Source organism: Delphinus delphis, chromosome 5, assembly GCF_949987515.2.
Source record: "Delphinus delphis chromosome 5, mDelDel1.2, whole genome shotgun sequence".
NCBI classification, from domain to species: Eukaryota; Metazoa; Chordata; class Mammalia; order Artiodactyla; family Delphinidae; genus Delphinus; species Delphinus delphis.
In genome coordinates this window covers 38,669,650-38,690,976 of record NC_082687.1, presented here as the reverse complement: position 1 = coordinate 38,690,976, position 21,327 = coordinate 38,669,650, and positions in this window count along the sequence as shown.

Genomic DNA, 21,327 nt, shown 5'->3' with positions numbered 1-21,327 from the left:
TCTGGGATAAATGTTCACGAGTACAACTGTTGGGGCGTTGCCTAAGTGCCACAAAACTCTTTCCCAGAATGGTTGTATTACTTATATTCCCACCTGCAATATATGAATGATCTAGTATCTTTGCATTCTCACCAGCATTTGATATTATCACTGTTTTTAATTTTAACTATTGTGATAAATGTGTAGGGATATCTAATAATTGTGGCTTTAAGTTTGCATTTACCTAATGGTTAATGATGTTGAATATCCTTTCATGTGATTATCATTTTTATATATTCTTTTCAGTTGGATGTCTATTTATGTCTTTTGTTTTTTAATTGATTGCTTGTTTTATACTTGAGTTTTGAGAGTTTTAATATATTCAATATAAATATAATTCAAGAATATACTTTAAGAGGTTTTAATATATATAGATAGATACAAGGTCTTTCTTAGGTATGGGGTTTGCAAGTATTTTCTCCAGGTCTGTAAATTGTCTTCTCATCCTCTTAACAGGGTCTTTTACAGAGCAAAACTTGGTCTTTCTAAAAAAAATTTTGATGAGATCAACTTTATCACTTTTTCTTTTCATAGACCATGTTTTTGGTGACAAGTCTAAGGACTCTTTGCCTAGCCCTAACGTCTCAAAGATTTTCTCCTATATATTTTTTTCTAAAAGTTTTGTAGTTTACATTTAAGCCCATGGTTGATTCTTAGTTGATTTTTGTATAAAGTATGAAGTTTAGGTTGAGGTTCATATTTTTGTCTTTGGATGTATAATGGCTCCAGCAACATTTATTGAAAAAACTGTTCTTACTTCACTGAATGGTTTTGTACCTTTGTCAAAAATGAGGTTGGAGTAGTTGTGAGGGTCTATTTCTGGGTTCTCTATTCTGTTGCATTGATCTATATATCTATTCTCCTGCCAAGGCCACACTATCTTGATTACTGGCATTACAGATTTTTTGCAAACCTTAAAATATTTAAAATTTCCAACATTTTTTTCCTCAAGTAATATAACTAGTTTTACCTTAACAACAAAGAGGACAGTCTGCTAGAACTTCATATCTATCACTGGGGCAGAATTGATTGGCTAGGGACAAAAAGGAAAGAAGAAATCACTTAGGGACTTCCCTGTTGGTCCCATGCTTAAGACAACACCCTCTAAATGCAGGGGGCCCAGGTTCAATCCCTAGTCAGGGAACTAGATTCTTAATGCTGCAACTACAAGAGCCTGCATACTACAACCAAAGAGCCCACGTGCTACAACTAAAGATCCTGAGTGCTTCAATGAAGACCCTGCACAGCCAAATAAATAAATATTTTTTTTAAAAAAGGAAGGAATCACTTAAAATTTAGAGAAGGATAATTAGCAGAGTTCTTCCTTCACTTAGAAAAGGATTGATATTCCTGATAACTCTGGGAATCCTTTCCCCATTCCTTCCTAACACTTTGGCGCACTCATTTATCCACAGTACTTTATCTTCTCTATTTTTACAGATGAAGACATTGAAACTCTTTTTACAGATGAAGACAGAATATGATAGGACAAATGTCATCCTAGGAAGCTAGTTTGGCTTGGTCTCAGAGTTCATAATTTTATCCACTATATGACACTGCCTCTGCTATGTCAGATTCCAGTGCTACTCAGATCAACAACTCTAACATCCACTTGAAAGATTTTGGAAAGTCTAAATTATTGTCTACTGATTGTGGTCCAAAGCAATCATCACATGGAAAGTGGTTTTGTTAATCTAGTCATAAAAAATTTATTGTGTATCTACAGACATGCCTTGCTGCCCCAATATGGAACTTACATTTTGTGGAAGAGGAAGACAATATATATATATATATATATAATTTGTTTAATAAATATATGCTTGTTTCTATATACATATAGAAACATATATATTTCTCCAAATCCCCTATTTACAATTCTAAACACCAAGAGGCCTGAAAGCCAAAGATATAAATTTTTATAACTTATCTCATGATAATAGCTCCCTTGAACTGACATGAAGCTATCTACAGTCTTTATTTATCCTACTAGAAATTGATATTAATGAATTTCATTATGAGATGGTGGCCCAGACCAGGGGTATTAGGGTGTTACAAATATATAGTAAAAACCACACACTTTCTTTCTAAAATTAATTGTTCTCAAATATTTTTGCTAAGGAAATATAAACCTGTATTATTAAATTCAGGTGGAATAGGTGCTGTAACAAAAAACAGAGTAATGAAGGATGAGGGTACTCTCTTAAATAAGGTGCCAGGCAAGGTCTGCCTGAGGAACTGACACCTGAGTGAGATGCAGGGGTGGGCAAGCCATGGAGAAGGAGCCTCCAGGTGAGGAGCCAGTGCAGGAGACAGATTTGAAGTTGCACACAGGCTGTATGCCTTTAATCAAGAAGCAAACTTTATCAAGGTGTTTCCACTCCTTTCCACTAATTACCTGTATGCTATTTAAAAGTCATTTCTGTATCACAGCTGAAATCTCTAAAATGGTTTGGGTGTGGGTTGCAACACACTACTGTCATCTTTTAGGTCTCAAGACATTGATGTAGCTACTTTGTAAACAGCAAGATTCTTCTGAGTCTTCATAAAATAAATTCTGATTCTTCATAAAATAAAACAGTGATGATATTGACACATGGGTATGCTGAGCTAGAATATATAAAATAACACCTCAATACATGATTCGAAGTCCTTTGGCAAAAATGATAATTTTAAAATGTAATACTGTATTATAGTTTTTTAATTCAAGGAACATTCTTTAGATAAACCAAGGTTATTGTTCAAAACTATTGAATTAGCATTTTTCTTTTCCTTCTGTTAAATCATTTTCATGGCTAAAAATACTAAAAGGCAGATTTCTACTAAATCAATGAAGTTTGCTTGACACTTTTCTGCATTAGTTAACCAGTTACTTTTCATAGGATGCTCAGGTCCTTAATAAAGATAGAGATTTGTAGTCCCTTATTAAATCAACACAAATCTGGGAAGGATAAATTATTATTTAATATACAATCCAGGTGGATTTAATGAAGAAGGATCTAATCGATTAAAATTCTATTCTGGAGACAGAATAATGCATTGACCACAAAGTGTGATCTCTGATGCATCTATAGTTTTGCCTGCTTTATTCAAATGCTAATGCAAGAACCTGCTTCTTTCCTATTGAGAAATGGAATATTTCCTGCCGTTTCAGTAAACAAAGGATGCCACAGTCATCAGCACTTGCAGCCCTCCAATGTGAGTCAGTGAACCCTGGAAACTCAGGAAGGAAAGAACACCTGCCATCAGCAGCCATCAGATTGCAGCCACTCCCTACGACAAGCTCTGAGGAAACTCAGGATGTGAAAACACAGGATACTGGCCCCAGATAGCTGAGGTACAGATCAAAGGAATGGTTTCAGTGAGCCCAGACTCTTGCATCTTCCCATACATAGAAAAGCACAAAATTCCTTAACTTGGGATACCTGGTTTTCCTTAACAATAACCTTTTGATGTTCCCGACTACCTGTTCTTTGTTACAAAATGTCTATATAACCTGGCTCCCCATCTCGCCTCCTTGGAGCAGTTCTCTCAGGGTTACTTGAAATGCTGCCTCCCAGCTTGAAGTCCTAAAACTTCCTGCCAAATAAAACATAACTCTCAACTTTTAGGTTGTGAATAATTTTTTAAGTCCACAGTTATGGCGACTGAAGAAGGGACCAGAGCAGATTCCTCTCCTTCTCCTGAATTCTACGAGGATCTGGAGCCTTGGTGTCAGCAGAGGCCTTTTGTGCCCATCCGCCTCCTCGGCCAGTCCAGACTAATTTGGTGAGTCTCTCCTGGTTCTAGGATCTCACATTATTGGTTGATGATCCTAAGTGTTATCCAGTGAGGGAATAGGTTATCCTTGAAACTTGGTTTCAAGAAGAGGTACCTGGGTATCCTCAGTCAAAGGCCTGGGAAGATTTTGCTCGAGTGGGTTATCTTCAGTGTAAAAGGCACTGGGAAGACAGACTCAGTTAGGATACTGAGTAGTTATCCTCAGTTTAGAGACTGGGAAGACTTTGCTCAGTTAAACACTGAGTAAGATGGGACTGAGTTATAGGGGGAAGACTGCACTGTCATTTTTCCTTGAATTGGCTACCTTAATAGAGTTTGTCGAAATAAAAACTAAAATCTTATGAGACCTTCTGAGCTCCGAAGAAGGGATTCTCTCCTCCTGGCTGGCAACGGCTTTCTCAGGCAACTGAGAAACTTGCAGGAGTGGTGGAGGTGAGACCTCATGCTGTGCAGCTGTCCCTGTAGAGAAACCCACTCATTTAATTAACAACCTGCTCAACCGGGTACACATAATAACTGGCCATTCCGCAAACTGAGCACCTGTGGTAGTCTTATACACCATTGGGAGAGCCCAAGACACATAAGAGGGGGCTGAAACAACTCTGGGGCAAAACCTAGAGTAGTTAAGCTCTCAAGCAGCACCCTGGCCCACCACACGATTGTCACTAGCAATTTTATTTTGACAGAATGGAAATAAAGATTTCAAAATTTAAAAAAAGAATGACATATTGCCAGCCTCCAACTAATACCGCAGCCAAGTTAATGTACGTACAAAACTCACAAGTATTTACTTACTTGGAAATTTCACCCTAAAAATGAGGGGGCTCCTTTATGGCATATGTAGCTAAGTTAAATTGAGGTTAAAAAGCCTGCTTGGTAAAAACATCCTTCCAGAATTCTGACTTTAAACAAAGGCCTTCTAAGGGGAAACATGCATTTCTCTGTGTCTTTTGAGATGTAAGTGTTCTACCTGATCTTTGTAGGACATTCTGTGTGAATATGCATGTACATGTTTTGAAAACTTGACCTCTGTCATACCATTTTTGAGAGTAAACTCTCTGGATTTTACTGACGGGGCATCCTCCCCCACTCTTTTATGGGGAAAACACTTGTGTCTTAGTGGTTTGAATCACTATTAATATATATATATTATTCATGGCCAAATGATGGATCCTTTTAAAATTGGGGAAACTAACAAATTGGTGAATCTAGAGCACTCTCATAAACAGCTGTTTTATTGGTAACTATAAAAACAGAAGTCAAATTAAAGGTGGAAAAATATATCTAATGATTAACCTAAGGATGTCTTTAATTTAGAACAGGAAAACTGGTCTGGGAAGCTTCATTTGGGGTCTTTATGTGCCCTCAATGAGTCTTATAGATGCTAATAAAGCATTAGAATAATTAATGTTAACAGGAAATATCTTGTAAGGAAAGTCTAGATACTATTTCCAACAAGGTAGAAATTTTGAAAGGAATTATCTCAAATGAATAAAACAATCTTTAGATGGTTATTTAAAATGGGATAAATAAAGTGGACATTTATATGATTAAAACACGAGGTTTTGATATTACTACACTACCTAAGGTTAAATGGACCAGAAGGGACTCCCTACTGGTTCTTAACATTAAAAGCCAAACAAGTCCATTCTATTTACCCAGTTTTAAAATATATTTAAGAGGCTGAAAAAAAAATTTACACTGTGATACCTGACCAGCAATTATTTGGGGCAACAGTTAGACAAAATGGTCTGAGTTCTTGGCTCAACCCTACTCTGGGGATCCCAGAGCCTTTTATATAAAAATAGATAAAGTGGACACAGAACAAAAAGAAAAACTTTTAGCACTCCTCCTGTAAGATAAAAGCTTGTTGATTGGATCCTAATAAAAGCTAAAGTTAAAGGTATAAAATTTGACAGAATTGAGATGAAACTGTATAAAATTGGTATATTTAAATGGACTTTATATAAGATGGTTACATCCCTTTTTTTAAATTATATTGTGGGATAGGCATGTTTCACTAGGGAATGCTTCCCCTCCATGGTATTAGAAGACAAGGCGTATATATTGCCCCTGAGAAAATATTAAACATACTAAAGGAACCCAATAGTGTTACCTAAGCCATACTAATAAGTAAAAAGGGCTAATAAAAATAAAAATAGTGATTTTGCTTTGAGCTTAACTTGTGAACTCAAAATGAAGGTCTTTGCTGAATGCCTTATACAAACCTTTGAAGGCATGATAAATTAAACACTAAAGTTCTAGAACATGGAACTCATAAAATAAATTTCAGTTTAGTAAGAAATCGTGTCACTGATAAAATCTTTTAGTATCATTTAGGTGACAGACATGCTCTTTGAGGAACTAAAAGCAACTGTCTTTCTCGTACAGATCTCTACAAAGCAGAATGTAAATAAGGCCACAGGGACCTGACACTGGGCCTAATTAGCTCAATCAGGCAAGACCTGAAACCAAGGGGAAAAATGGCAGTTTTAAAATTCAAACCACTGGGAATGTTCCCTCAGGCAAACTTTACAAATAGTAAAGCCTGAGTCATCTAAATAAGGAACTTTAATGTATTCCAACTATTCTTTGTAAACTAATAAGTGATACCTGATTCATAACTAAGTTTTTAAGTGAAGCCATGAGATCTCTAGTTGTGCCTGTTTATATTACATGTCTGTGTATACATTATACATATGGGATATCTCTACCTCTGGAAATTATTATCAAAATTGAATTTATAAATAGCTCTATTTAATATAAAAGAAAGCACTTACAAATAAAGAAACCAGCCAAAATGACTTTCAGATTCACGTGAACTGAGAAATAAACAATATTAAGTTGATACCTGGTATTAAAGTTTAAGCTGGTTGATCTAATGAATATAGACATGCTGTTAGAGTCATCAACATGAAGTGTAATACTTTACAGTACCGAGGCTTGATAGAAGTCAAATAAAACCTTAGTATACTTGTTGCAAGGAAAATAACGTCATATGATGAGACTTTAAATGTAAATAAGAACTTATGAGTAAACTCTTTAAAAATAATTATATTTTAGAAATGATCTTGTTAGACCTCCGCGGTCTCCTAGGAGTTTCGACTCGCCCAGGAAACAACAAGAGTCGGAAGCCGATGCAAAACGCAAGAGGTTTATTGAAGGCCGGTGCACCGGGGTTCCTTGGTCCTCACGCAGGAGGCCGAAGAAGGAACCCCCCCCAGGGCGTGAACATACATTTTTATAGGTCTCAATTTCCTGTTATGCAAAGTGTGGATTCAATTGTGATTTTTAATGATAGGTTCTTAGCTTCTGTTCGGACCAGAGGGGGAACCTGTCCCAGGCTTCCTGATTGATTCTTTGACAGATACCTTTTTTACATTTTGTTTATCTCCCTCCTTCTCGGAAGGGGGCCGGACATCCTGGAAATTCACCCATTGTCTAAGAAGCCCCTATTGTCTGGAGAGTTCTTAATCATTAGCTGGAACAATGTCCCTGGAGTCCCACATTTCCCCCCCCCCCTTTTTTTTTGTGACTATTGATTCCAATCATGGAATTTCAATCTTCTGTTCGTAAACTTTGGTACTGTTGTCTTAGCATTAGAACTTGTACAGTATTGACGCGTTCTCTAATAAATGCTATCAAGCGATTTAGAATACATGGTCCAAAAGTTAAAATCAACAATAAAACAATAAGAGGTCCCAACAGAGTAGAGATTAAGGTGGTAAACCAGGGGGATTTATCAAACCATGATTGAAACCATCCTTTTTGGTTTTCTCTCTCCCTTTGCCTTTTATCTAAGCGTTCCCTGAGTTTATCCATGGTTTTGGTAATGGTTCCTGAATGATCAATATAAAAGCAACATTCTTCTTTTAGAGCGGCGCATAATCCCCCTTCCTTAAGAAACAGCAAATCTAGGCCTCTTCTATTCTGCAACACCATTTCTGAAAGTGAGGTGAGTGATTCTTTTAGTTGAGTTATGGAACTTTCTAATGCTCGAAGGTCAATATCTACAGCCTGTCTTAAACTTGCATAATATTGGGGTTGTTGTATGAGGGCTGTGGTTCCCGTTCCTATCCCAGCAGTTACTCCTAGTCCTAGGAGGACGGCCAACGTGAGGGTTATAGGTTCTCTCTTCCTTCTTGTTTTTCCCTCGTATTCATCTAAGAAGGACGAATCTGAATGATAGATAAGTCTAGGAACTAATTGCACTAGTACACAAAAATCAGCTGAAGTGTTGAGAACTTCTAGAGAAATACAAGGGGTTAGCCCCGTGTTACATGCCCACCATCCATCTTGGGGAGGTACAAGATATCCCGAGCCTGAAGGGAGGCTAAAATCGTGACAAAGGTGTCGATGGGACTGGGGAGGTGTTCCTACACAAGTACCATTTCCAGAAACCGAAGACAGAGTTAATTTATTGTTCCCTTCCTGTTTCCATCGACAATGGTCCGGGGAGCTGACATTAGTATAATTAGAACTATATCCTATAGCATCATAATAAGGGGGAGGGGCAGCATAACAGAGCCAACATGATTTTGTAGCCTCCGGGTTTGTAGCATTAAGGACCGTAAAAGCTGCCTGCACCAAAGAAAGCATTCTATCCTGGGGGGTTCCGGGCTTAATCGTTGTCTCTTTCAGCCCAGAGGTCCCGTTATCTTTAGGGGCTGGGGGTAACGGGGGGGGCCAAGTACAGGGTTTGGGGGTAACAGGGGGGGCAAGTACAGGGTTTGGGGGTAACAGGGGCGGCAAGTACAGGGTTTGGGCCTATCGACACAGGAGTGGGAGTCTCAATTTTTAGCTTAAGGGTCATCAATATTCCCAAATCATATCCATTCTTGTAAAATCTAATGCCCCATGAATGGCCATTTATCCATTCTTTATCTCTTTTTCCAGGATTACTAAAGGAAATTTTGAGGGGGTGGCACCATCCTGAACATTCGGGGGCGACGGGTTGGGGACCCCTATAAGAAGTATGAGTATAGTTGGCTGTTACTGTAATAAAATCCCAAGTTGAGGTGGGTCTCCAATAAGTATCTCCTGTGGTTTCACATCCCCAGTTTTGGCAATAAAAATTTTCAGTTCCCCCACATTTATAATTCAGGGATCGGGGGCGATGGAACCCGGGGCATACATAGAAGGAGAGGGTTCTGAGCCAACTTCTTCGGACCTGATTTTTACAACCCTCTCCAGAGTAATCAGCTCTAGTTAGAAGTTCGGACGGAGCATTATGCTGATCATAATAACCCTCTAGATCCCAATAGGGAGCTCCTATGGCCAGTTTACAGACATCAGGAAAAAGGTCTGGCCACCAGGTCCAGGGAGGGGCAGTATGGCTAATGGACCAGGTTATATCTCCAGTTTGAGAAATTACCTGCCAAGTTAGACGTTGGGGCAGGTGAGGGCTAAAATCACTTACAGTCAGTAAAGGCAGTAAAACCGAAATTATAAGTCTTAGGTTCGTAGAAGCTTGAGTTTGAGCGGGTTGTCGGTTCTTTGGGCCTGCCATCCTGATGATGCCCCCGCTGGTGCAGCTTTCACGTGTGAAGCATGGATCCAGGCAGCGATGCCGTCCACTTTTATGGCCGTTGGGGTGGTTAGGAGGACGGTGTATGGTCCTTTCCATCGAGGTTCCAACGTCTGGGTTCGATGCCGACGGACGTATACGGAGTCTCCGACTTGGAAAGGATGAGTTTCTCCAGGTGTTCCCGGTTGGTAGGCCTCGGAGAGTTGGGACCATATCTCCTTTTGGACCAGTTGGAGTCCCAATAGCCTAGCATACAAGTCGGTGTTATTTTGACAGTCTGGTTTTATTTCTTCTCCTAAGGTGAGAAGGGGAGGTGGGGCCCCGTATAGCACCTCAAAAGGAGTAAGATGGTACCGGGAAGGTGTATTCCTAACCCGGAACAGGGCTAAAGGAAGGAGCACCGTCCAATCTGTACCGCCAGTCTCCAAGGACAATTTGGTTAGGGTCTCTTTTAGAGTTCTATTCATTCTTTCTACCTGACCTGAACTCGGGGGTCTATATGCACAATATAATTTCCAATCAGTCCCCAAATATCTGGCCACATCCTGACTTACCTGGGCGATGAAGGCTGGACCGTTGTCGGACCCTATTACCTTTGGCGCTCCAAATCGAGGAAAAATTTCTTCTAGGATCTTCTTGGCTACCACAGCAGCTGTTTCTTTCTTCGTTGGGAAGGCTTCTATCCATCCTGAAAAAGTATCTATAAAAACTAGGAGGTATTTATTACCGTACCTTCCAGGACGTACTTCGGTAAAGTCCACCTCCCGGTAAGTTCCTGGGCGGTCTCCCCTGAGCCTTTTTCCAGTTTCAAGTTTTCCCCTGTGAGCATTTACCTGTTGACATGGAACACATTCCTGTACAATTTGTTCAGCTAATTTTGCCAATCCAGGGGTTCCGTACCCGGTTTTATGTAACAGGGATATCATTTTTTTAGTCCCCAGATGTGTCCATCTATGAATCTGTTGTAACATGGATTCTGCTTGCTGAGGGGACAAAGTTCCTTTGGTTGTGGTCGGGATGATTTCCTCGTCGCTGCCTGGTTTTTCAGGAACTTTATCTGACAGTCCTAAAATGACTTCTCCTGATGCCATTTCTCGGGCCACCTTGTCAGCCATATTATTACCCCTAGTTATTGGGGTATTGTCTTTCTGGTGTCCAGGGCAGTGAATGATGCTAACTTTAGTGGGAAGCATAAGTGCAACCAATAGAGCCACAATTTCGTCTTTGTTCTTAATTTCTCTGCCACTTGAGGTTAGCAACCCTCTCTGTTGGTAGATGGCACCGTGGATATGAGCGGTAGCAAATGCATATCTACTGTCCGTGTAGATGTTTACCTTTTTATTCTCTGCCATCTCCAATGCCCTTGTCATGGCAATCAATTCAGCCCGTTGGGCTGAGGTCCCTTGTGGTAGCGCAGCTGCCCAGATGACTTGTTTTCCGTCTACCACGGCTACCCCAGCCCGACGCTTACCTCCTTCCAGGAAACTGCTCCCATCAGTAAACCAAGTAAAATCAGCATCAGGAAGGGGTAGGTCCGTCAGATCTGGTCTACTACCGTGTGCTGCAGCCAACACTTCCTGACAATCATGGATGATGGTGGAGCCTTCTAAATCGGGATCAGGTAGCAAGGTAGCTGGATTGAGTCCTGTGGCTGGAGCAAACTTGATGCGATCTGAGTTTAGCCACAGGGTTTGGTAATGGGTCATCCTGGCATTAGTTAGCCACCTATCTGGTGGTTGACGGATTACATTCTCCAGGGCATGAGGAGCTGTTATCGTTAGATTTTGTCCTAAAGTTAGTTTGTCAGCATCTTTGACCAGAACGGCTACTGCAGCGATTATCTTTAAACAGGTGGGCCATCCTGATGCCACAGGGTCCAATTTTTTTGACAAATAAGCAACTGGGCGATTCCAGGGACCCAATTTCTGAGTCAATACTCCTTTTGCAATGCCCTTATTTTCGGCCACATATAAATGAAAAGGTTTGGTTACATCTGGCAGTCCTAGGGCTGGGGCTGAAAGTAAAGCTCGTTTGATTTGGTCAAAAGCCCGTTGTTCCTTATCGCCCCAAACGAAAGGAGTGCTGTTTTTGGTTAGGGGGTACAATGGGGCCGTCAGCTCGGCAAACCCTGGAATCCATAGTCTACAGAATCCGGCCGTCCCCAAAAATTCTCTAACCTGCCTGGCGTTTTTGGGAGCTGGAATTTGGGCCACCGTATCCTTTCTGCTCTCCGTGAGCCATCTTTGTCCCCCTTTTAACAGGTACCCCAGGTAACTGACCTGTTGTTGGCATATTTGTGCTTTCTTGGCTGAAGCTCTATATCCCAGGGTTCCGAGCTCTGTTAACAGTTTTTCAGTTCCCTTGATACAATCTTCCTGGGTTTCAGCTAATAAGATGTCATCAACATATTGAAGTAGCGTTACCTGTGGATTTGATTCTCTATATAAAGCTAAGTCCTGATGAAGAGCTTCATCGAAGATGGTAGGGGAGTTCTTAAATCCCTGAGGTAAACGAGTCCATGTCAGTTGGCCAGATATTCCTGATGCTGGGTCCTTCCATTCGAAGGCAAAGTAGGGCTGGCTGAGGGGAGAAAGTCTTAGACAGAAAAAAGCATCTTTAAGGTCCAAAACAGTATACCATGTATGTTGGGGCAGAAGAGTGCTTAAGAGATTATAAGGATTTGGTACTGTGGGGTGGAGGTCCGCCACTCGTTTATTTACCTCACGCAGGTCTTGCACTGGTCGGTAATCATTAGTTCCCGGTTTCTTAACTGGCAGGAGAGGGGTATTCCACGCGGATTGACATCTTACCAGAATACCCAATTCCAGCAACCTCTGTATGTGAGGACGGATGCCGTCTTTGGCTTCCTTACTCATGGGGTATTGACGAACCGTTATTGGGGTGGCAGTTGCCTTGAGTTCCACTAGTACTGGGGGCCGATTTTTAGCCATCCCCATACCGGCGGTTTCTGTCCAGGCTTGCGGGAACCGAGTTACCCAGTCTGTGACATTAACCCGTAGAGATGAAGGTTTTTCATATAATTTATATTCATCTTCCAATCTCATAGTCAATATTTGGAGTAACCTTCCCTTATTGTCAGTTATGGTGGGACCTTCTGGTTGGAAGTGAATTTGAGCCCCCACTTTGGAGAGCAAGTCTCTTCCCAGCAAAGGATAGGGGCATTCCAGACTGATCAAAAATGAATGAGTTACTCGTCCAATCCCAAGATCTACTGTCCTTCATGTGGTCCATGAATATTGTTTATTCCCAGTGACTCCTTGTACCCATGACCTTTTAGCTGAGATAGGACCTTTTGAGTGGAGAAGGACGGAGTGCTGGGCTCCGGTATCTACCAAAAATTGAACAGGTTCCCCCTCCACTTTAAGAGTTACCCGGGGCTCGGGGAGAGGGTTCGAGCCCTGACTTTCCTAGTCTTCTTCTTCCAATGTTAAGATTTTGTTTCTGGTTGGCCTTCCTCCATTCTTTTTCTTAGGGCATTCTCTCGCCCAATGTCCTTTTTCTTTACAGTAGGCACATTGGTCCTTGTCTAATGGCCGCCTTCTGTCTGCCGTTCGCCCTTCCTGCCTATTTCTATCCCCTATATTTCTTCCTCCAACCACAGTGGCCAGTATCTTACTTAAATTCCTCTCCTGTCTCTTATCCCGTCTTATTTCACGGGCTTCCTGCTCTTTCTGCTTTCTTTCTTCCTTCTCTTCCTCTGTTTCTCTTTTGTTATATACTTTATCTGCCTCTTTTACTAACTCCTGAAGCGAAAATCCCTGCAAGCCATCTAGCCTCTGTAATTTCTTCTTAATATCAGGGGCCGCTTGATCTATGAAAGCCATTGCTATGGTAGCCCTATGTCCCTCCGAAGTTGGATCATAAGGGGTAAAGCGTCTAAAGGCTTCCATTAAACGTTCCAGGAACACAGTTGGCGATTCCTGGGGCCCTGAGTTACTTCCCTTACCTTAGCCAAATTAGTGGGCCGTCTGGCCGCTCCATGGAGACCCGCCACCAGAGCCTGGCGATACATTTTCAGGCACTCCCTACCTTCCGAGGCATTGAAATCCCAGTTTGGCCTGACGAGTGGGAAACCAGCATCAATCTCGTTAGGCAGCTGGGTAGGTTGCCCATTGGCGCCTAATACATTTTTTCTGGCTTCTAAAAGAACCCGTTGCCTCTCCTCAGTCGTTAGGAGAGTCTGAAGCAGCTGCTGACAATCATCCCATGTGGGCTGGTGGGAGAAAACAAGAGATTCTATTAAAGCGGTAAGGGCCTGTGGATTTTCGGAAAAAGTTGGGTTATGCATTTTCCAATTATAAAGATCTGCAGAGGAAAAGGGCCAATATTGGAGAGGTCTATTCCCTTGGCCATCGGGGGGGCCATATTCTCTAAGAGGTAGGGCAGTGGAGTCCGGGGAGATAGCCCTCCGGCTCCTAGTGCCCGCTGAGGGACCCCTTTCTTCTTCCATCATGGATGGTCCCCTTGGTGCCGAGGGCAGTGGAGCTGGGGGTCCTCTAGGTGGTAGGGGATTTGGGGCCGGAGGATAAGGGGGTGGGGAATCCAAAAGAAGCAAATCGGACTGCGGGTCAGGATAAATCGCCTTTGGTGGATCCGGGGCATCGGGTAGCTTCTCCGTGTTGGGGTTTTTCTTTAGGGCTAATATCTCCGACGCTGCTGATGTGTGCGCGGACGTACCTGTTGAGGAAACAAAGGGCCGGACCCACGGAGGTGGGGAGAGAATTAAATCTTCCCAGACCAAGACATATGGTACTTGGTCTGGATGTCCGTGGGGTCCTATATTAAATATCTTAGACTTCAGCAGCCTAATCTTGTCTAATAAAAAGGATCCTTCAGGGGGCCATCCTATCTGAAATGTTGACCATTCAGAGGCACACAAAGTCTGCCACTTTCCTTTCTTTACCTCTACCGAAAAATTATGGGCTCTGGCCCGAACTTCGGTCCAATGGCTTAGGGTAAGGGAAAGAGTTGTCGTCATAGTTTGTCCCATTGTCGTCCGTCAGAGAAGAAGAATAGACCACAATACAGAAACAGTTAAAACTCCACGAAACACATATACGTATGGGCCACCGCGAGCTCGCTTCAAAACCGAAACCTCTTCAGATGGCAGTTATCACAAAGGGAACTGCCGAAACCGAGTGAAGGGGAGACAGAGTTTGCCTCTCCTTCCAGATGAGCCACCAGGGCGTCCCCTAGGGCTAATGGACGCCGGCTATTAGCACGTCTGCCTAGCCAGAGGTCCGATACAGATTCCATAATAAGCCGATTCTTACGGCTTTCCTCCGATAATGGCCCACAAAGAACAAGGGACAAACAGACAATCAAGCTCGAGCTTACCTGGTACCTCCAACTCCCGATGTTCTTGTGGTCCGGGGCGAGTGGAATCCCGGACGAGCCCCCAAAATGTTAGACCTCCGCGGTCTCCTAGGAGTTTCGACTCGCCCAGGAAACAACAAGAGTCGGAAGCCGATGCAAAACGCAAGAGGTTTATTGAAGGCCGGTGCACCGGGGTTCCTTGGTCCTCATGCAGGAGGCCGAAGAAGGAACCCCCCCAGGGCGTGAACATACATTTTTATAGGTCTCAATTTCCTGTTATGCAAAGTGTGGATTCAATTGTGGTTTTTAATGATAGGTTCTTAGCTTCTGTTCGGACCAGAGGGGGAACCTGTCCCAGGCTTCCTGATTGGTTCTTTGACAGATACCTTTTTTACATTTTGTTTATCTCCCTCCTTCTCGGAAGGGGGCCGGACATCCTGGAAATTCACCCATTGTCTAAGAAGCCCCTATTGTCTGGAGAGTTCTTAATCATTAGCTGGAACAATGTCCCTCGAGTCCCACAATCTTTCCAGGTACTTGGTGACTTAAAGTTCTAGAGTTGTACTAATTTTAAGTGATGAAAAGATTTTAAATAGCTAGATAAATTTCCAGAAAACAATAAGATACTGAGATATCAATTCCTAAGTAAAGAAACTAAAGGCATCTAGGTCTATTAGTGAAAATGATGCCACCCTGAGATGTTCTCTATAAGAAAACAAATGCTTTTAGAAATTATCACTAATATTTATGTTCACCAATCTACAGAATGCTAATGTTAAAGGCAGTTCATAATTGCTTCCTTCTTAACATTCACTAAAAATTAAGGTTTTTAAGAGTTGAGGATTCTAATTTAAACATGTAGTTAAAACTAATAGGAATAATATGGAAACATTTCAATGTACAGTAGGAAAGTAGAATGTGTATTTTCAGTAGAAAAAGGTATGAGGGATGGAGTTACATTTTATTGAGGGAAAAGAAAGAAAGTATGTCTTAGAACTGGTTGGTTTATTTGGACTGGAGCTAAAATTAACTTGTAAGGAAACAAGTCAGTTTTGTTAGCTAGACTAGGAGAATATTTCTTCATTTTTGTGATTTCATAATTCTCTTTTGATCCTATGTGATGACATGATCACAGAGTGCTCTTGCTTGTGCCTTACTCCACCATACCCAGTGGCCTTGTTTGATGACCACTATGTTGTTTAAAATGGTTTCTGGGGACTTCCCTGGTGGCGCAGTAGTTAAGAATCTGCCTGCCAATGCAGGGGACATGGGTTTGAGCCCTGGACTGGGAAGAAAGAAAGAGAGGCAGAGAGGGAGAGAAAGAAAGAAAAAAAAAAGAGAGAAAGAGAGGCAGAAAGAAAGAAAGAGAAAGAAAAAGAAAGAAAGAGAGGAAGGAAGGAAGAAAGGAAGAGAGAGAGAGAGAGAGAGAGAGAGGAAGGGAAGGGAAGAGAAAGGGAAGAAGAGAAAAGAGAAAGAATTCTCTGGTGCTGATTGACACCATCCAGCTATGGTAGATTATTAACCCATATCCGTCTACCCCATCTCCCACCATTAGTGTTTCTCCAAATTACTTCCAGGTGTTTCTAGAGGGGCTTCATATATGGCCACAAGCAAGTCCTCTTAGCATTCAGTGTCTCCTGAGCTCTGCCTTGCTGTGCTTTACTATAGTTTCACCCGCTGAAGGCTCTGATGCATTATCTAAAAGCATGGCCTCTAGAAGATGGATCTATTGCTGGAGATGGTACCTCTGGCTATTAATAACCCCTTCCCACCAAGCTGTACTCTAGCAGAGCCTTACAGTACTGACAGGGCCTGTACTAAAGATGGTTAATTCTTTCTTGCCACCTTTTCACTTGACCTTAGAAAATGCCTCTTTGAACACCCCAAATTTCACAAAGACTTATGAGTAAACACTTCCTTTATTTTATCCTTGCATGCAGACTTTGTTACTTTTTGATGTAATTCATAAGAATCAGAAAGAAAAAACAAAACAAAGCAAAATTGTGTATATTCGTTTTCTAAGGCTGCAATAATAAAATACCACAGACTGGGTGGCTTAACAACAGAAATTAATTTTCTTACAGTTCTGGAGGCCAGAAGTCCAAGATCAAGGTGCTGTCAGGGTTGGCTTCTTCTGAGGCCTCTCTGTCTTGTACATGGGCTGTCTTCCTGTTCACATGGTGTTCTTCCTCTGTGTATCCATGTCTTATTTTTTTATAAGGACAGCAGTCATATTGGAGTGGGGTCCACCCTAATGACCCCATTTAACCATGAAGGGATTAATAGCCTATCAAAATCATATAAAGATTACTTTAAGCCGAAAATATCTGAACAATCAACAACCAGGGAAAGAAGCATTACCTAAACTTAAGCAGAGCCTTCTGAAAGTACAGCTGCCATTGACCCACACTTAGAGAGTCTCATGTTTGGGAGATTGACCCTTGGCACCAGTAGTGGAAATTCAGTTGTTATAAACCACCCGCTCTGGGGGAGCTTCCAGCCAATTCCCATGAGCAACAAAATTAGCCTAATAGAGCTATCCATACTATCCCACTGAAGCCCTTAATCACCTACTTTTGATATATTGGTATATAAAACTTTACCTCTGTCTATTCAGTGAGTTACTCACCTATGAGTGCTCTTGTATACATGTGAATAAACTTTGTCTTTTTTTCTGTTAATCTGTGTATTTTCAATTAATTTGCACAACCCCCCCAACACACACACACACACACACACACACACACACACACACACACACACACACACACACACACAAACACCACATCATAAGTTGGTGGAGGAAAAGATTTTTCTCCCTACAACTTTTTGTTTGTTTGCTTGTTTGTGTTTTGGCTGTGTTGGGTCTTCTTTGTTGCATGCGGGCGTTCTCTGGTTGCAGGGAGTGTGGGCTACTCTTTGTTGCAGTGTGCGGGCTTCTCATTGCAGTGGCTTCTCTTATTGCAAAGCACGGGCTGTAGGCATGTAGACTTCAGTAATTGCGGCACACGGGCTCAGTAGCTGTGGCACACGGGCTCTAGAGTGCAGGCTCAGTAGTTGTAGCACACAGGCTTATTGCTCCACAGCATGTGGGATCTTCCTGGGCCAGGGCTTGAACCCATGTCCCCTGCACTGGCAGGTGGATTCTTAACCACTGTGCCACCAGGGAAGCCCTCTCCCAACAACTTTAATTACCTTTTTAGAGGCCCTGTTGCCAAACACAGCAACATTCGGAGGTGCTGAGTGTTAGGGCCAAAACCTATTAATTTGAAGGGGGGCAGAAAATATTCTGCCCACAAAATTGAACTGCAGATTTCTCCAAATCACTCTTCCTCTCTGATAATATGAAACTGCTCTTGTCGAATAAAAAATTATTCACAACCTAAAAGTTGAGAGTGATATTTCATTTGGCAGAAATTTTTAGGACTTCACGCCTGGGAGGCAGCATCTCAAATAACCCTGAGAGAACTGCTTCAAGGAGACGAAGGAGGGAGCCAGGATATATAGGAGTTTTGCAAAAGGTAGGTAGTCTGAACATCAAAAGATTATTGTTAATTAAAGAAAACCAGATATCTCAAATTAAGGAAATCAGCGATTTTATATGTATACAAAGATGCAAGAGTCTGGGGTCACTGAGAACACTCCTTTGATATGTACCTCAGCTATCTGGGTCCAGTATCCTGAGTCTTCACATCCTGAGTTTCCTCAGGGCTCGCTTACTCACAGTCAGGGGGTGACTGCAGTCTGATAGCTGAGAGATGACAGGTATTCTTTGTTTCTTTCCTGAGGTCCCTCAGAGGTCACGAGCTCACCTTCGGCTGGTGGCTGCAATCACTGATGACTGTGACATCCTTTGTTTACTGATATGGCAGGCAATATTCCATTTGTCACTGTTAGGCAAAGCTTGTGCATACCCTTTCTCCTCCAGTGGGCCTCAAACCTTTACACCAAGAGTCCTCTGAAGAGCCCAACCTGCTTACCCACTGGGCATGCCCAGACATGTCTTACTCCTGCAGTGAGGGAGAGTGAATTTTCAAGCTGGGAAGCCTGCTGTGTCCTGTAAACTACCCATTATAAACCCAATTTGCAAAATGTGGAGTTGAGGAAAATATTCCCTCATGGTTAATAATTTAGGCCAATGTTCTCTGTTTTGCTTTGTTTATCTGGATAGTCACCCAAAAGATGAATCTGGATGATCATCCTGAAACAGGAGGGAAGGGGGCAGGGCACAACCTTTAAAAGAATGACATAGACATAAGACATGACAAAAACTTGTTAGAACCAAGTAGGTCCAAGATGGCGGAATATTCCACTTCCAGTGGACCTTGAGCCTCATTAAACACTCATTGTAATACATTACCATCCAAATGACACACCCACCAGTGCCATGACAGTTTAGAGGTTAACCATAAAAGGCCAAAACGTAGGCAGTGGCCCAGTTGCTGGAAATCTTCTCCCCTTCCCCCAAATACTTGGAATAATCCTCCCACTCATTAGTCTATGAAATTACCCAGCCCATGAAAACCAACCACACATTTTGAAGCCTCTCGCCTTCTGAGATGGCCCACACTCTGTCTGTGGATTGTGTTTCTCTCTAAATAAATCTACTTCTTACCTATCAGTTTGTCTCTCACTGAATTCTTTCTGCAACGAGACCTCAAGAACCTCAAATTCACCAGGAACAATCCCAGGCTTTGAATTTTAGCTGATGGACAGTTTAAGAGAAACAGAATATCCTACCACCAGTTGTTGAGAAAAGATTATGGTATTTATAACCCAGCTAAAACCAGAATAAAAATTAGTTAATTCATGTCCTACAAGGAATAATAATTCTAGAATCCTTGACCCCAGTTTCTTCATATAATAACCCACTTACTGGTAAAGTGTTGATAGGATTTCCAATCACAAAAGTTTTGAATGGAACCACTGGAGACTGTTCTCCTTAGTGAACCTATTTCTTACCCAGTCACCCTCCCTCTTGGGGCAGATGCAATAAGATGTATTCCGTGGCATTTGCTGATTTGTCATTAAAGTAATAGCTTGCAGCAAATTTGAGTATTATGTGCTTTTCATGCATACGCATTTCTTACCTGAAACAGTCTCAAATAAGAATTGATGAACTTGTGTCAAACACATTAATTTTGTCATTTCCCTTATGAGACAGTATTTTTCAACTCTCACATTTATTATAAAGCTTAAAAGCCATACCATGGTATCTCTTCAACCTTACACCACCTCCATAGGTCACATGAAGTCAGAGTGTTAGCACAAGTTCCTGTGCCCGACACACCGTGAGGCCAAACAAACCAGAATGTCTCATTTGGAGCAGAGAAAGGTTTCTTGCGGGGCCATGAAAGGGAATGGTGGCTCATGCCTTAAAAAACCCCAAGCTCTCCAAAGGGTTTCGGCAAAGCATTTTTAAAAGCCAGGTGAAGGGGCTTCCCTGGTGGCGCAGTGGTTGAGAGTCCGCCTGCCGATGCAGGGGACACGGGTTCATGCCCCGGTCCGGGAAGATCCCACATGCCGCGGAGTGGCTGGGCCCGTGAGCCATGGCTGCTGAGCCTGCGCGTCCGGAGCCTGTGCTCCGCAGCGGGAGAGGCCACAATAGTGAGAGGCCCGCGTACCGCAAAAAAAAAAAAAAAAAAAGCCAGGTGAGGGAAGGGGGTCTCAGGGTATGCGATCAGCTCATGCACAATTCTTTGATTGGCTGATGGCGAGGTAACAGGGTGGTGTCACAGGGGTTAACAATATCAGTCCTTAGGACCCAAGAGGCCTGGGGCTCTGTGCTCATGGTCATCAACTACTTAACATCTTTCATTTGGTGGGGGTGGGGGGGTTTCATATCTGTAAAACAACTCAGGAAATGAGCATCAAATACTGTTATCTAGGTCCTTCAGAGAGGAAATAAAGCAGAAGATATGGTGGAGGGCCTGTTCTGGGAAGGCCCCATAGGGTCCTGCTGCATTAGAAGAGAATATTTTCTACATATGCTAATGACATTTCATTATGTATCTATGCTGTGAGCTGTGTAAATTTTTGTGATGATAATGGTGAAAGTACAAAAACGTTATTTTTCTCTGTATAAAATAATTTTTATATGTTGAGAAACTAATTTATTTGAGTCCTTTCCCCACTTGTTTCTCTGTTAATAAGTACAGATAGTTTTACTCTTATGTAATATAGATCTGTTACACTTTTAAAGTTCTAAGACAGAAATTCTAATGCTATATTGTAGATGTTTTAAAATTTGTGTTTCTTCGTAAATAATAGACAATTTTAAACATTGGAGAGAGATGACTATAAGAAAATTTTTTAAGATAAAGGATAATATTCTGTATTACAAATATTTGGACATTCTTAACAATTAATGTAGGTTCCCATACAGTCATAGGAAAATAAAATCTAGGTCCATTTCTTTTTGTATTCTTATCTTTATGCTGGGAAAATGTGTGTGGCATATAAAGTTTGCCAATTATTTTTAAAAGATGAATGAAGAAGATCTAGCAAACTTGAACATGGAATCAAAGAGATAGCTCAAATTAACACTTGACACAATGCCCAGGCCCTATGAGAGGCCCTGTGCAGAACATAAAAGATGTATAAAACATGATCTCTGTTCACACTTCTAAAGTTCTATGATATAATAT